Source organism: Taudactylus pleione, unplaced genomic scaffold (genome assembly GCF_031769625.1).
Source record: "Taudactylus pleione unplaced genomic scaffold, aTauple2 ptg000156l, whole genome shotgun sequence".
In the NCBI taxonomy this organism is placed as follows: domain Eukaryota; kingdom Metazoa; phylum Chordata; class Amphibia; order Anura; family Myobatrachidae; genus Taudactylus; species Taudactylus pleione.
In genome coordinates this window covers 7,679,408-7,695,793 of record NW_028284558.1, presented here as the reverse complement: position 1 = coordinate 7,695,793, position 16,386 = coordinate 7,679,408, and positions in this window count along the sequence as shown.

Genomic DNA, 16,386 nt, shown 5'->3' with positions numbered 1-16,386 from the left:
GAGGCCTCACCCACTGACAGACCAGGTGAGTTAAAGGCCGGAACAACGATTTCCTCGTTAACATGAAACTGGGAAACAACTTTGGGAAAAAACTCGGGCCGAGTGCGGAGCACTGCCCTGTTCCCATGAAAAACCAAGAAAGGGGGTTTACAAGAAAGAGCCCCTAAATCAGAAACACGTCTGGCCGAAGCTATAGCAAGAAGAAAAACAGTCTTAGCTGTTAGCCATTTAAGATCCACTGAGCCCAGTAGTTCAAACGGCGGTCCCTGGAGAGCCCTCAGGACCACAGCCAAATCCCAAGGCGCCACAGGTGGAACAAAGGGCGGCTGAATGCGGAGAACACCTTGCATAAAGGTGCGCACATCCGGGATTTTAGCAATCCTACGGTGAAACCAGACAGAAAGGGCCGAAACCTGTACCTTCAAAGAAGCAAGGCGAAGCCCATGATCTAGTCCCGCTTGTAGGAAGGCGAGTATCCTAGACAGATGAAATTCCCGCGGTGCATAACCTCTCGGTCGACACCACTGGAAGAACGTATGCCACACGCGATGGTATATCCTCGCGGAAGACGGTTTCCGAGCTCGTAACATGGTACGCACCACAGAGCTGGAAAACCCCCTGGACCTCAGCATGGCTGTCTCAACAGCCACGCCGTCAAAGACAGCCGAGTCAGGTCCGGGTGAAGACAAGGACCCTGTGACAGAAGGTCCGGTCGTAGCGGCAACCACAGAGGACTGTCCACGGACAGACCCTGAAGGTCTGAGAACCAGTGCCGTCTGGGCCACGCGGGAGCTATCAACAGGAGCGTCCCTCCTTCCTGTTTGAATTTCCGGATTACCCGTGGAAGAAGGGAGACCGGAGGGAACAGGTATGCGAACTGGAACGTCCACCGGACGGACAGAGCATCCACCAGAGACGCCCCTTCGTCTCTTGTGCGAGACCCGTACACCGGCAACTTGTTGTTGTGCCGGGACGCCATGAGGTCGATCTCTGGAAGACCCCATCTGTCCACCAGCAGTTGAAAAACGTCCGGGTGCAGGGACCATTCCCCCGGATGAACGTCCTGGCGACTTAGAAAGTCCGCCTCCCAATTTAGCACTCCCGGGATGACGACCGCTGATATGGCCGGGAGATTGCGCTCCGCCCATACCAGGATCCGAGAGACCTCCACGAGAGCCGCCCGACTTCGGGTTCCTCCTTGCCTGTTTATGTAGGCCACGGTGGTAGCGTTGTCCGACTGGACCTGTACCGGACGACCCTGGAGAACCCGATGTGCCTGCTGGAGAGCATTGAAGACCGCACGGAGTTCCAAGATATTGATTGGAAGCTCCGCTTCTGTCGGCGTCCACCTGCCCTGGAACAAGTGTGGACCCGAAACTGCTCCCCAGCCCCGAAGACTGGCGTCCGTTGTCAACAGGACCCAATTTGGAACCCAGAACGGACGTCCCTTGCTGAGATGGGTCGTCTGTAACCACCAGGCAAGGGACAGGCAAACCTCCGGGGTAAGCACAATCGTCTGGGACTTCAGAGACTGAGGCAGCCCGTTCCACTTGGACAGGATCAGGTGCTGCAGAGATCTGGAGTGAAACTGGGCATATTCCACCATGTCGAACACCGACACCATGGAGCCCAGTAACCTCATCGCCGAGTGTAGAGACACCCGGCGGCTGTGCAGACAACTGCGCACCCTCGACTGTAAAGCAGAGATCTTTTCCCCAGTCACGAAGATCCTTTGCTGTTCTGAGTCCAATAAGGCTCCGAGGTGCAGAATCCGCCGAGACGGGATTAGAGTGGACTTCTGCCAGTTGATTAGCCAGCCGTGACGTTGCAGTAGCGCAATGGTCAGGTCCAAGTGGCGTAGAAGGAGCTCTGGAGATCCTACCACCAATAAAAGGTCGTCCAAGTACGGCAACATGCGGACTCCCTGCAGCCGCAGAGAAGCCGCCATGACCGCCATCACCTTGGTGAACACACGCGGTGCTGTCGCCAGGCCAAAAGGTAACGGCCGAAACTGGAAGTGGTCGCTGCGGATTGCAAACCTGAGGAACTGTTGATGGCGCAAAAGAATAGGGACATGCAGGTAAGCGTCCTGTATGTCCAATGACACCATATAGTCCCCAGGTTCCAGCGCCAGAATGATGGATCGTAGGGTCTCCATCCGAAACTTTGGAACCCGCAAAGACTTGTTGAGAGCCTTGAGGTTGAGAATCGGACGATACGACCCAATGGGTTTCTGTACCAAAAAAAGATTTGAATAGAAACCCTGGCCCCTCTGGGAGAATGGAACAGGCACTATAACTCCAGCCTGGAGCATAGTGTGCAATACCTTCCGCAGCTCCGTAGCCTTGTTCCGGTCTGATGGTAGACCCGTGGTGAAGAATCGAGCCGGGGGTCTGTGCCGGAAAGAGAGGGCGTACCCGTGGGAGACCACCTCGAGAACCCAAGTGTCTGTCGTAGTGACCGACCAACACTGGGCGAACTGCAGCAGGCGGCCTCCCACTTTGGGATCCCCCAAAGGGAGGCCCAGACGGTCAGGCCGCAGGCTTGTCATCTGGCTTGGGGGCCGGACGTCTGGTACTCCATGCCTGCTTCCGGGGCTTGGCCGATTTCTTAGGGCCAGCCTGTCGAGGAAAGGACTGTGGTTTGGGCCTGCCCTGGGCCCTATAAGACCGAAAGGACGATGGTCCAGAACCAGAAGGAGCAGCGGCCGACGGGAGACAAGCCGATTTGGCTGCCGCCAGCGTGGCCACAATCTTGTCCAGATCCGGACCGAAGAGAACTTCTCCAGTAAATGGCAACGCCTCCAAACCCTTTGTGGAATCTGCGTCCGCCTTCCAGGATCGCAGCCACAAGGTGCGACGAGCAGCTACCGTTGCTGAAGAAATTCTAGACACCAGAGTACTAATGTCTAAGGCCGCCTCGTTGATATAAGTGGCCGAATCACAGAGATTACCAATCAACTCTGCCTGTTCGGCCGGACAGTCGGAATCAAAAGACGCCTCTAATGAATCCGCCCAGCGCTCCATCGCTCTGGCAACCCAGCAAATGGCCATAGCCGGCCGTGCTGCCCCCCCCTCAAGGGAATAAGCGGACTTCAGGCAGATCTCCACCTTGCGGTCCGTAGCATCCTTATGGGAGGACATGGATGGCATCGGCAATGTGGCACTACGGACAAGACGGGTCACATGAGAATCCACCTGTGGAGGGGATTCCCACTTTGCAAAATAATTATCCGCGAACGGATAAGCCACTGCCAGGCGCGTCTGCGGCTGGTATCTTTTGCCAGGCTGTTTCCACGCCTCCTCTAAATGGTCCACTGACTGACCTGAAAGAGAAAAGACTGTGGCATCGCCCTTCACATCTTTAAAAAAGGCATACTTTGATTTAGCCGCTGGGGGAACTTCGTCCTCAATCACCAAGGCTGTGCGGACTGCCCGAATAAGTCCAGGAATATATACCTTGGACTTAGCGTCAGCGTCCTTAGTATGGAGAGGTTCCTGATCGTAAGGATCCAGTATCTCCCCATCATCAGACGTCCCCTCGTTATCCTCATAAGGAGCCGACAGAGACGCCACCGGCCGTTTATGTGGCCGCATCACAGACTCCCCTTGCAACACATCCGACAAGTGCTGTACAGAACTCGTCAGGGAGTTAACCCACGCCGGCTCCTGAGAAACCGGGAGCGGGGAAATAGGGAGACTGTGGGGTACCACCAATTGTCGTGGGAAACCCTGCATGGGTGACGACACCACTGACTGCTGGGACAAACCCATCGGCGAAAACGCGGGCTGCGGAGCTAACTGGCCCACTAAGGTTGTAAGCGCCTGAGCGAAACAAGCCCAGGGTGGCTCCTGTACCGGTGCTGTAACCGTAATAGGCCGCGCCATAGACAAACACTGCCGGCAGAGGCCCTCCGCGCTACCCTCCCCCTCCGCTAACGGTACTTTACACGTAGCACACTGTAGTCGGAGAGGAAAATCACTTTCAGACATGATGGCACCAAGTATGTGACCCCTCTCACCAATTATATATTAAATAGGCGAGAGACCACCCTGCAGCACCGCACCGCAAGGGCTTAGCAGAAAGGACAGGGACAGTAATAAAGCTGACAGTTAGAAGAAAAGTTACAGGCAGCAGCGCTAGCACAGTCACATACAATGCAAAGAAAAATCAATTCCTGCACTAACAGCGCTGATCACTCAACTACGCAGACACAGGGCCTGGTAGGACACAGCTCTGCATACACAGACCTGACCCAAATTGGAGGAGAGGTATGCGGGGGGACCCAGACCACGATGCTTCCGTCCAGCGCTTCCAGCAGCGTTCACCATGCGTTGAAAAGATGGGCGCCGAGGAGCAGAGAGGAGGCTGGCCTGGGGGAGGAGCGCTGCTACAGGACCAGTCGGCAGTGTGCAGAGAGGGCTGTGTGCAGCGGGGGAGGTGCCGGCTGTGAGACAGGGAAGGCGCGCTCCCCTGGCATGCATTTAACCCCCGGGACGCCGCAGCGCTACCGCTCTGCTGCGGTCCGTTGTCCCAGGGGGTAGTGGAAGCGCAGGTTCAATACCTGGCTCCACGCTGCAGCCAGTCCCTAGGGAGCCCCCTGCCTGGGGACTCTGGACCATGTGACAGCGGGGACCCACCGTGGGACCCCGCTGCTTACCTGCGGTCCCCCTTGAATCCGGCCATGGTCCGGAACATCTGGGGCCACTGCTAGCTGTGACCCCAGATGCTCACCAGCATCCCCGGATCGGTACCGGCGTTCTGGTACCGGCGGGGGTGTAGGGAAGACAGCATGGACGTCAGGACTGACTGTCCATGCTGTTCATCCAGATGTGCAGCCACAGCTGCATGAAGATAAAGCTTCAGGGACTCTTCTAGCCCCCACTCCAACAGGTGCACCCGACTCCGGCCAGGCACCAAACTAAACTGAGGTGCCTTGGCTCGGGGGCGGGGTATAGGAGGGGGACCCTAGTGCATCCTGGGAGGCTGAAAGCTTAACTCTATGGTGCCCGATGACTGACGTCACACCTATACCCCAAGGTATCCAGTGGATACCCTATGGACCCTGAAGTAGAAAAGGTATTTTTTTCCCTGCAGAAGCGAAAGTGGAAATTAAAAAAAGTAAATTAAACACCAAACCAGACGACTGCAACTTGACATACTGTAATATAGACGTAACTCTATTGAATGAAGCACTATCAATTTGAGGAGTTACTACGCAATCAAACAATCAGAAATGTCTTGATAGTCCTGCCCATTCACCTAGACAAGGGTGGATTTATGGGGGGACATGTACCCCCTGTAATTTTTAGTTCCAGCACCCCCACTGTGCGATATGTGCTTGCTGCAGACTAAGGAGGCTGAGCAGCTCCACACGGTGAGCTTTGTGGAAGGCACAATCGTGGCATCATACTGACTTCACACATTACATGCCAATGTGTTGTGAAGAGAAGCCAGGCCAGCCATCCGACATGAAATCCCACTGTGATTGGGTTTCCATATGCAGCAGTTATGCGAAAATATTCTAATGCCACATCTGCTAAGATTTGTATAGAGACCCCACCGGCTTCGTCTCTGATCCGCCTTTTGTGTACAAAGCTGCACCATCGATCCTCTGGTTACTTAGAATGTCCATCAGAAGTAAGTCACTTGGAGTGTCTGTTAGAGTGTACACAGGTACAACGCAGGCTAAGACACACCCTGGCCCTGTGTCTATTGTTTGCTGCAACACAGTTCCTTTTACATTACAGCTTTACTGTATTTCAAACATAAAGCTGCACATCCACTTGCTGACTATGGAAAGACAGTACGATTACGACATCGTAATCGTACAGTCATTCCTCTTCCCCTGCAGTGCCTACACTGAACGATATGTCATTCAGTGCAGGCACCCTCCCTCATCCCTGAACATGGCCAATCTGTTGTTATCAGCAGATTGACCAGCATGATCAGGCGATGAATGATGCCGGAAACGACCAGCGGGAGAGCGCAATGCTGGTCGATTCCGACATTATAGTGCACAATTTGTGCATGATTAATGAGTGAATTAACGATTACGATCGTAATAGTTTAATCACTCATTAAAATCACCTAATGGATACGCGGCTTTAGTCTTTGAGTTCCAAGATTCCTGGAAAAATGCTGAACAAAGCTTTGCTTAGCATTTTATATTTCAATAATAATCACACCCAGATCACTATATTTTCAGGTGCATTTGGCTAGGGTCAGAGCACCTATTCTAATTAGTATTCCAAAGTTGTTAAATGTGGCTGAGTGGAAGATGAAGTGAATGTGATAAAACAACTTCTAACCAATCAGAGAATTAGAATACTATAAGCAGCACTGAATATTTTAGCCAAAGTCCAGTGTGTCCTTGTGTAGGTAAATTTGAAGTGGATGTGGCTAGAACAACATGTAGACAATCTAAGTATCTAAAGTCAGGATACCGATGGTAAGAATCCCGGCGCCGGAATCCCAACAGCAGTCTGAATAACGGCTCTAGAATCCCGACCGCTGACATCCTGACGGTGAGTATTACGATTAGGGTAGGCTGCGGGAGGGTTAGGCTGTGGGGGGGAGGGTTAGGGTTAGGCTGTGGGGGGGAGGGTTAGGCTGTGGGGGGAGGGTTAGGGTTAGGCTGTGGGAAAGGTGGGTTAGGGTGAGGCTTACTTATGAAATTCTGTCAGAATTCTGACCATCGGCATCCTGACCACCGAGATCCCGTACCCAACCTGTCAAACACACCTCTATACAAAGTGAATCCAACCTGTTCCATCCAGATATAATACTTTATATAAATTTTATTTTTAAATCTTTGTGTTAACTATTGTGAGTAAAGTCTCTTAAGGTACATCACAATTCTTGCTGTGTAGAAGTTTGTGTAATGTTTCTGAGAGGACCTCTTATTGTCCTATAGTGTTTAATAACCATATACACTCATATTTGACAGAGAGCACATATTAAAAGCACATTGTGCATGCAGTGCAATTATAATGATACCAAATGGATGTAGTTTACGCAAATAAGGTAAAAGAAGAAACAATTACACACATGATAAACAGATTTCCCAATCAAATATGTTTCAAAACACATTGTGAAAAGAGAGCTATTGCCTAACATACAAGGGCTGTGCTTTGCATAGATTTGCCTGGCTTCCTTTCCTGGCAGGTGAGCTCTATGTACACACGTTACTACGCTATGTGTGATGCCAGTCAAACAGTACTGATGTGATATTGATTTTCTCTCCACGCCTACACATCCCCGATTCACCAATCACAGTGCACATTTCCTGGAAAGATTAGGACTTGAGGCAAAGCCAGGTTTTAATGAGCACATTTAAAAAAATCTGCTGAAGGTCTTTAAAAATTAATATAGAGGTAGTTACACTTAAGTGCCTAAGTATGAACCTTTTTTTGTGAGCAAGTGTATAGTAAATGGTGTATAGTGTAATAATTATGAGCCACAGAAATGTATGTATGTACTTGATGCAACATCCTCTGTACAATTATTGGAATGAAATTTAAGTACAATTTGTATGAAGGTCTCAGTAATATCATAGCATCAGTTAAATTCTCCCTCCTCTGCTACACTGGTAAGTAAAGCACAAAGAAGGATCCCTGTTCCGTTCAAGCACTGTTGAAGCAAGAGCCAGTAACTCCCTCTGTGTGTATGTGCTCTCCTGAAATGTTTACTAAATATTTTTCTTAATCTTTTTTTAACGTCCTTCTGCAGTTTTCACCCACTTATAAGCAAGAAGAGGCGTTTATTTTTGTTATCGCTAAATATGACCCAGTGCTCCATAAAAGGAAGCAGAGCTTTCTTCTGGAGGAAAATGGTGCACATAGGGGGGAGTTTTTGTGGGCTATCCTTCTACGGCCCAGATTCCCCATTCTGCTGAATTGGGAAAAAATAGTACGTTTAAAATCCCAGACTCACTGATCCCGATAATTTTTTGGACAGGATCGATGAATCAAGGTTCTTAAACAAGTTGAATTTTTCCGATTTCTAGACCCCAGCAGAAAAGGGAATTGGGGATTTAAAGGCCCCATTATGGGTTCTTGATAAACGGCTGACAGTAAAAAGATCGACAAGCATTAGGTCGACACCAGATGGACGACAGTCAATAGATCAATATGGGTTTAGGTTGACAGGTACAAAAGGTCAGTCGACATGGGGTTAGGTCAACAGGTACAAAAGGTCAACATGGGAATGGTCGACATTGTTTTTTTTTTTTCTATGTTTAGCGTTAAGGTTAGGCACTTACCCTGCGGGTTAGGGTTAGGCACTAAGAGGGATGGTTAGGGTTAGGCATTTACCCCAATGGTTAGGCACTAGGAGGGATGATTAGGGTACATTGACAGGGTTAGGCACTAGGAGGGATGATTAGGGTAAACTGACAGTTAGGGTTAGGCACTAGGAGGGATGATTAGGGTACACTGACAGTTAGGATTAGGCACTAGGGGGAACGGTTATGACTAGGCACCAAGGCAAGAGTTAGGGTTAAGATCAGAGTCAGAAAACAAAAAAAAATGAGTCGACCATATTTTTGTGTCGACTATACCCATGTCGATCGTTTGACCATGTTTACTTATTGCACCTGTTGACCTACATCCATGTAGACCCTTTTGTACCTGTCAACCTATTGACTGTCGATAGCTTGGTGTCGACCTTTACACTGTCGTCTCTGTTATTTTCAGTCTAATGAACCACACCCCCCCGTTACACACAGGCTGCAGGGTAGTGACCATGTATGCACACCATAGCTCAAACCGAGCTCCTCTCCCAGATATGCTTAATGCAGTACAAAACGACACGTGGTGCACATATATAAAATATGGTTGAAATGTGCTTCTCTTTACTCCATTTCAGTTAGAATCTTTTTCCATTGTAAAGGTCCAGACTTTACTCCTCCAGACTCTGCTTTTCCTCCAAGTAGTGACCCATCTCCTTACAGTACTCATTGGAGGATTTGCATACACCTGACCGCAAACATGATCTCTCCTCCAGCTACCCACAACATCAGAGAAGCCAAGACCAAACAGAGAAAGACTTGATAGTCTCCCCTCCATGCTGGAGTATTCTCTGACAATATTGAATCTCATATATGGCAGGAGCTTAGTGCGACCCTCCTACTCTGGATGCTGCTGTGGAGGTCTGATCTATGCTTGGAGGCCCTTACTAAAGGGTGGGCATACATGGGACCTTTGGCTGATTGACAGTTTCCTATGTACTCTGGAAAGACATGGGACATATTTACTAAGCATCAGTTTTGGATTTTTTGGCGAATTCCAGGTGGTTTACCAATCCACTGATTTCCAAAAGTCAAAACTGATGGGAATCTGCCATTAATTCAGACTTTAGAACACAATTAAACAGTCAGTTCTATAGAGTTCTTAAAAATGAGGCCCCCCTCCCTAGGGACTACCAGCCATGGCTCAGCAAACTTTGGGCTTTGGATACAGAGGTAACAGTGATAAATAGTTATAAATATTAATATTCTTTAGTGGTGGACCACGGGTCCCAGCAAGCCTGCTAGGGCAAGATAACACTTTGTGATCCACAAGTGTTAGCATGGCCGTGGATCAAGGGCCCGCTGGCACCTGTCCTCCACCTGTAAAAAAGAATAATCAAATAATTGCAGTACATACACCATACACAACATATTTTATCAAATAAACACTCCTGCACACACCCTCATTTAACCAATTATTACCCACTTAATCCAATAAAGGGGCCTATCCATTAGCAGATAAAATGAGCGAATGAACGATATATCGTTCAATCGTTCATTATATCTGCTAATGGATAGGCCCTGAACGATGACAGATGCGCACTCCCGCGGCCGATAAATCGCATCTCCAACATGTTGGTCAATTATCGCATATAGCTGTACGATATTAGCAATATCGTGTCGTTTATATGCGGTAAACAATGAACGACGAAAGCTATTAGCAGCAGCTACAGAGCGCTGCAGAGAAAAGAAATCCACTCCCTGAATGATGTCATGCGATATCGTTCATCGTTCGTCATTTGCCAAAATCTGTCATGTACATGACAGATAACGTTCAGCACAGCCACCGGAATTTTCAAGGGATATCTTTTGTCTTTCATCGCTCAGAAATACATCTGCTAATGGATAGGCCCCTTAAGAAGGACTGTTGTTCAGTCCATGTGGTAAAATAAAACCGCTAATGGAAGAGGAGAATGCTGCCCACGGAGTCCCATCGCAAATGATAGGTCACCTGAGTACGCTCTCCATGTGAATGAGGTCGAACTGATTGGTCAATTTGCAGTACTTCCCAGAGTTCTAGTTCACATTATGCCAAACAATGCTCTCAATTAATATTATGCCACATTGATTGTGCCCCCAGTTCATACTATGCCACATTGTATGCCCCACTGCACATTATGCCACATTGTAGTGCCCCAGTTCACATTATACTACATTGTAGTGCCCCCAGGTCACATTATGCCACATTATAGTGCCCCCAGTTCACATTATGCCACATTATAGTGCACCCGTTCACATTATGATACACAGTGCACTCAGGGCCTGATTCAGAGCCGAACGCTCTGACCAGAGCGCTCGCTCTGAATCAGGACCCTCCTCCATGAAAATGGAGCGGCCTCCTGGCCGCTCGCATAGCTGTGGGTAACCACCCACAGCATATGCGAGCGTCCATGATGATGGTCGCGATGGTCAAGACCATCGCGACCATTGGGCTTGCGACGGAGACCCTGCAGTAGGGTCTCGCTGCCACAAGCCCTGGAGTGATTTTGGCTCTATCAGAGCCAAAATCACTCCCACTGACATCACTAGTGATGTCAGTGGAGCCGGCTTCAGACAGTAGGCGTTCCCATGGGAACGCCTCCGTCTGGCAGGCATGCCCCCAGCACGCCCACCAAAGGGGGCGTGCTGTCAATCAACATCGACAGCACGCCCCCTTTGGTGCGAGACCCGGAGCGATGGAGAGCCCGTCGCTCGCCGGGTCTCGCGCATGCGCATGGCGGAGCTCCCTCCGTCGTGCGCATGCGCAGTGGGGGAACATCGACCCGCTTGCGAGCGTCCTGCGCTCGCGAGCGGGTCTGAATGACCCCCTCAGTTCATATTATGCAAAATCATAATATTCCTAGGGCCTGATTCAGCAAGGAATGGAGTTGCTTATATGCATACAATCGGCGTATGCATCTCAGTGCATGAACTAGCCACTGCAATCGGAAAAGCAATCGCAGAGGATACGCAGATCCATGGCAGAGTGATTCACAGGAAGTGCTGTTTGTGGCTGGGGACAGAGGGTGGTGTTGGGGCGAACGCAGGAGTGACAGTGCGTTTAAACGGCGTTGCAGGTGCATGCATAAATTAGCCACTGCGCTACCATACGTACATACGTAGCCTGAGATCTCTTCGCGTGCACTGAATTAAGCAATTCCTGAGTGAGGTCTGACCTGCCTTAACTGTGGGTATGGGTCCGATGTTACTCGACGTTTCGATTGTTTCACTATGTTGACAAAGTATACGGATGAGAGTAAGGGGAAGTGGGTGTACTAATGTTAGGCTGCGATTGCAATGCGAATACAAACATTTACATATCCACGCTGATATTAGCAACTGCATTGTGTGCGTATAAACAGAATAGCGATCCATAGAGAATCAGGCCCCTAGTTCACATTATGCCACACACTTCCCCAATTCATAATATGCCACATTGTAGTGCCCTAGTATACATTATTCCACACAGTCCTTCCAGCTGTACTGTGCATACTAGCATCAGGGTAAGAAGTTTACAGACTGTCCCTTTCTGTAGTGTATTCTAGTGATGTCTTTTAATGGCTCCACCATCAATTGTCGATGGTTTCAAGCCATTGGCAGAAAACCATTGATGGTTGAGCAATTGATGGTTGGATGCTGCACATGCTCAGACCTGTACCACTGGCCACCGGCGCCAATGTTCATTAACATCTGGCTACTGCTGCTGATGATGTGGTATCAGAGGCCTACCAAAGCCAAAGACAATTGATGCGTGCAAATCCATCGATAGTTGATGCTCATTCCTAGAGTATAGAGTGTATTGACAGGGATGTTGCGTGTCTAACAAACAACATCCAGTGCCATGCAGGGGAGACAATCCCCAGAAGTGGGCTACCTAAGCTTCCGGGGCTTAGCAACAGCACCCACTGCAGTTATGCTCCTGGGCCATAGAGAGAATTGTAAGCAAACAATTAAGGATATTACACCAGGTGCAAATCCTTTAGCAGCCGAAAATACTGAGTATAAAAAAGAGCACTTGATATTCCAAATATAGAAATACAAATACAAATGTATATACAACTCAGCACTAAGGAAAGTCCATAGATGAAAGTCCCTAATTCTTGCTTAGCTGGTATGTGAAAATATGCATATACCGAAGCCGCCGGGGATTGCATTAAGACGCCCACTGGCGGCATTGCAAATCCATGAAACTGCGTACAAATACGCAGGTTGGTCACAGCTCCTTTGATAATCGAACTCCTGAGAAGCCATATTGTCGTGTAGAATCGCCGTGGGAGACGCACGAGCCATATTTCTTGCGTACAGAATTGCATACGCGGGATGTGACATGCCACAGAGACAATGAGACACGCCTGCAGGTTTAGCCAAGACTCCCCGTTGCCTCTCCCAAATGCTGACCGTCAATCACACTGCAAATAAAGACACACAGCGTGCGACTATGGTAATGTACCTTGATGCATGCGACTCAGATGCATGTGCAGTGGCACAAAATCCCTCCATTTGTGAGAAACATCGGCATATGGTGCAACTCTAAATCAGACCCATAGTGTAACATGTAAATACAATATACACTTTATTTGACCTTAGGTCCAAACAGAGGCTCCGATTCAGAGCCGGACTCTCTGACAGAGCGCTCGCTCTGAATCAGGGCCGTCCCCCTTACTGTTTGGAGCGGCCTCCTGGCCGCTCGCATAGCTGTGGGTGACCACCCACAGCTATAGCGAGCGGCCAAAATGATGGTTGTGATGGTCAAGACCATCGGGCTTGCGACGAGACCGTTGCGGTAGGGTCTCACTGCCGCAAGCCGTGGAGTGCTTTTGGCTCTATCGGAGCCAAAAGCACTCCCACTGACATCACTAGTGATGTCAGTGGGGCCGGCCCCAGACAGTAGGCGTTCCCATAGGAACACCTCCGTCTGGGCAGCCACGCCCCCGACACGCCCACCAAAGGGGGCGTGCTGTCAATCACCATCGACAGCACGCCCCCTTTGGTGCGAGACCCATAACGACGGCTTGGCCATCGTTATTCGGGTCTCGCGCATGCGCACTACGGAGCCGCCTCCTTCGTGCGCATGCGCACTTGGGCAACAGCACTTGCGAGCGGGTCTGAATCAGGCCCAGAGAGCCTATTTAAGAGGTGGACCCAAATCCTTTCGTGGCTGCAATCCTGTAAGCAGCGGTTGTGCAAAAATATGCAAATGTTACAGCCATTGGGATTTGTATTGAGATGACCACTAGCGACATCTCAGGTCCACCGTTTGTGTACATTGATGCACCATCGGTCTCCACATCGCTGTTCTGAGCTATAGCCTCTCAGAATGTTGGTATCAAGTAAATCGCTGAAGCCTTAACACTGCATCCAAATTCACAGTCACACACACAGATATAACCCTGAAACGTCTGAGTTTGAGTCGCTACCCCCTGTACTTTCCACAAATGGTCCCTGACTGTGAATCAATCTGTGTTCCTCACTGCGACCGCTGTCTCTAAGCCATCAGCATGCGCAGCAAAGAATCCAAAACATAGTCAAGATTGCTACCTACCAGATTCTAGAAGACATAATACATATAGCCGATCCTATAACAAGGGGCCTGATTCAGACCCGGACGCTATTTGCGTCCGCTCACTGGCTAAAAGGGGTGGGCTATTTAAATCATGTGCTTGCACTGCATCGCGTAAAGCCGCCCACTAAGTAATAGCGAGCGGCCGCACTATGCGCTCGCACCTGTATAAAGACGCCCCTTTGCCACTCGCAACACATATCATGTCCGGCAGTTGTAGTATCAATCGGGAACATCGAGAGCCATCGGAGCTGCTCGCAGCGCTTGTGGTAGCCTTTTCCCACCACAACATTGCGAGCAGTTCAAGCTAAAATACAACCCAATCACGTGTGTAATGACGGTACTTTGCTAATTATGCACACCCATTAAACGCCGTTCTGACGGTCGGGCACGCCTGCGTTCGCACGTCCAAACCCCCGTTTACAAGCACCTTCCCCTGTTACCACCCACAAACGGCACTATCTGTCACTCAAAATAGCGGCCAAGCTCTTTCCCATCGCAATGACTGGTTCGCGCATGCGCATTGCGACTCATATGCATGCGCAGATTGCGAAAAATCGCTCAATGCGAGCGCAGCATAGCATCCGGGTCTGAATCAGGCCCAAGGTGCAGATGGAACCCAGGTATACTGTCCATATCTATAAGGATCTCACATTCAAACTGGCAAGAAGGTGTCCCACCAACGTGTTTCGATGCTAAGCCCATCTTTATCAATGTGTATGAGTAATCTAAATGAGGGCCTGATTCAGAGCCGCTCGTAAGCAGCCGCTCGTTCGCTCCGAGCGACGTTCGCACAACTGCGCATGCGTATGGGTTGTAATACGCATGCGCGAACCAGTCATTGCGGTCGCAAATTGTGTGCTCGCAAAATAGCGAATGCCTGCTAATTTGAGTGACAGAATGAGGCGTTTGTGGATGGTAACAGGGGAAGGTGCATGAAAACGGGGAGTGGAGATCCGAACGCAGGCGTGCAAAACGGTCAAAACGTGCGTTTTAAGGATGTGCATAGTTAACAAAGCAGCGTCATCAACCACGTCACTTGGTTGTTTCTTAGCCTGAACTGTTCGCATGATTGCGGTAGGAAAATCCAACCACACTGCGAGCAGTTCAGACGCCTTTCGATGTACTCGATTAATCTAATAAATAGCGGAGATGACGTAGGATGCGAGCGGCCAGGGGGCGTTTTTTAAAAAATAGCGAGCGCATGTTTTGTTCGCTCGTTCAGACATAGAGGCGTCAACAGACCGCAAAGAGCGAGCGCTCTATTTAAATGTCCGGCCCATTTTTCTGAACGAGCGAGCGCAAATAGCGTCCGGCTCTGAATCAGGCCCTGAATTCGTTTAAATACGGCTTACCCGTTTTCATATCCGCTGTTTCTTTTAACTTACTTAAACAGGAGTAGCATCATCACGTCGGCACACATGCGCTATACCTCTGTATACCGATCGCCATGGTAACAGCAAAGAATTGTCGGCCATTACCTGTGTGTCAGTATTTAGAATATCAGTATCCATCTACCATCTATAGAAAAGCCCACAACATTAACAATTGGTTAAAAGTGCTTTTTATGATAATAATAATAATAATAATAATAATAATAATAATAGACAAAACTTACCTAGAAACAAGGTTTCTATTGGTGTGGTGATTGTGTCATGTGTAAATATTGTCACCAAGATAGTAATAAGAGGGTAGACTTTACTGTTAACAACAGACATTTTAAGATTACAGAATGTATCATGCTAAACACCAGATAGATATTATACTGTAACAGAAAAGTTATCAAGGGGAGATATACAGTATATGCCCCAGGCTTTAGAAGCCTTGATTGCCAGACCACCTATGCAATGCCCACTATAGTAGTGCCCGTTATGCAATGTCCCCAGTAGCAGTGCCCCCTGTAGTGCTCCTATACAGTGCCCCTTATACTGTGCTCCCAGTAGTGCACCCTTATACAGTGTCCCCAGTAGTTCTCCTTATATAATGCCCCCAGTAGTAGTCCCTCTTATGCAGTGGTCCCCCCCCCCCTATGCAGTGGCCCTTATATAGTGCCCCCAAGAGTGGTAGCCTGTATGCAGTGCCCCAGGTAGTGCCCCTTATATAGTGCCCCCAGTAGTAGTTCCCCCTTTGCAATGCCCCTTGTATAATGCCCCCAATATTAGTCCCCCTTATGCAGTGCCCCCAGTAGTGGTTCCCCCCTACGCAGTGCCCCTTGTATAATGCCCACAGTAGTAGTCCCCCCTATGCAGTGCTCCCAGTAGTGGTTCCCCCCTATGCAGTGCGCCTTATATAATGCCCTCAGTAGTAGTCCCCCATATGCAGTGATACCCAGTAGTAGTCCCCCCCTATACAGTGCCCCTTATATAATGCCCCCAGTAGTAGTCCCCCCCATGCTGTGCCCTCAGTAGTAGTCCCCCCTATGCAGTGCTATAAATAGTAGCAGTCACTCCTATGCAGTGTCCCTTATATAATGCCCCCAGTAGTAGTCCCCCCCATGCTGTGCCCTCAGTAGTAGTCCCCCCTATGCAGTGCTATAAATAGTAGCAGTCACTCCTAT